This window comes from Penaeus japonicus, unplaced genomic scaffold, assembly GCF_977035675.1.
Source record: "Penaeus japonicus unplaced genomic scaffold, GWHDUDI00000001_assembly GWHDUDI00000023, whole genome shotgun sequence".
Lineage (NCBI taxonomy): Eukaryota > Metazoa > Arthropoda > Malacostraca > Decapoda > Penaeidae > Penaeus > Penaeus japonicus.
In genome coordinates this window covers 40,780,184-40,782,111 of record NW_028234425.1, presented here as the reverse complement: position 1 = coordinate 40,782,111, position 1,928 = coordinate 40,780,184, and positions in this window count along the sequence as shown.

Here is a 1,928-nt window from a genome sequence, read left to right as displayed (position 1 = left end):
CAATTACAAATTTGCTCATCAAAATATTAATGGTATTTCTTCTGAAATTACTATCAACGATAATGAAGAAAATGATAATAAACCATAATATATCATAATTCTAATATTATATCAAATGACCTCAATTGCAACAATTTTCTACTCTCAACACTTTATTCCCTCCATAACCGCGCTCATCACTCACAAGCCATTTACCTTTCTGCTCAGCATCACATCCAGCTACAACTGTTTTCATCTTGGAATACAGGAGACTACAGGGAGACGCAATTGCGAGCTATCCGCGGTTTACAACAATCAACTAAGTGAATATAGTCCCCCCACTCCAACATGCAATCATTGAATAACACACACACGCAACTGGCAAGAAAGACCCCGAGGCAGAGAAGTGACACGAAAGGGTAAATTATTAATCATTTTGGGTATCTGTTGGGAAAGAGGTTTATTGTCAGTCAACAAATCCGCATTTGTCCGAGAATCGAACAAACAGACGGGACGGATGATCACGCCATATTGAGTTAACAGGAGATGAAAAGTTTCATTCTTCAGTGGGAAGGTTTGAACGTGCTATATCGGCAAGGGCCACGTATTTATAGTATAAATATATATATATATATATACTATACTTATTATATAGTAGTATATCATGAATATATATATATATATACATATACTCAATATATATAGTATATTATATTTTTTTTATCGGTCACAGGGCCACGTTTTGTCTTTTTCTTCATTTTTATTTTTTTTTTTTTTTTTCTTTTTTTTTTTTTTTTTTTTTGTCATAAATATGTAAGTGGTGTCACATAGACGAACAGATAATTGCATTTGTGGACTTATGTATACTAGAGAATGTACCTTATGTATCTATGTGACGTATAACACACAAGCTTAGCACCCACACAAACACACACACACACAAACACCAAACACAAATTCACAAAGAACAGCACCACGACTTACAAACACACACACAATATTTTACACATTGAGAGTAATGGAATGGATTGATAATAAATATGCTACATTTAAAATATAATAGGCTTCGGCTTCGATGCAAGTTACAAACAAAGGAGAGGCGCCTATGAATTGCCTATTAATCTGGTGAATGAGATTTCTATATAAAATCAAAAGTAGATTTCATGATTGCATTTATTTCAGTAAAAGTTGAATAGATTGACTCGAACTGTCGTCTATCAGGTAAGACAGTGAGCCCAACAACAAAAGACATCTTCTCGTTTTTTTTGACGAATGTGTAAAAATAATTTTATCTTTCAAGTAATTAAATTCGAGAACTTAACTTCATTGTAAAGAAGCAACTCATTTCATTGAAAACAAAGAAACAAAAGATATATTATATAGAACAACCTATCATATATCCATCGTAATTATATCATTAGAAAAATTCGTCTGTGCCTGTTCATGTGCTTTATATGTAACAACTATGAACTTCTGTCTATAAGTGGTACATGATTATTCCATAACATTTTCATGTCAACTTTGTTGACAGGAGGCAGCTGACTCTCTGCGATACACTCGTTCTCTTTCTCTCCAATTTCGCGTTACCCTATTTCAAACACATCAATAAATCACATGCATTTTGGTGTAAAACAAAAAAAAAAAAAAAAAAAAAAAAAAAAACAAAATACGATCACCATAACTGTCGGCAAAACGCCATTTCCTGAACATATTTAGTATGTATTGGCAGTATTGTTACCAAACCATTCTGATCAATCTGCTTTTACTGCCGCGCAGAAAGTCCGAGATAATTTCAGAAATCAGTTTAATAAATATCTCTCAATACTATTTCCTACTATAGTTTATACAATATTACAAAATCCAGGTGTGAAGAAATCCAAAAGGAAATCCTCATCAATATCTTCAAGTGGTACAAGTGATTAACACAGTTTGTTTACTCCCACTTTCAT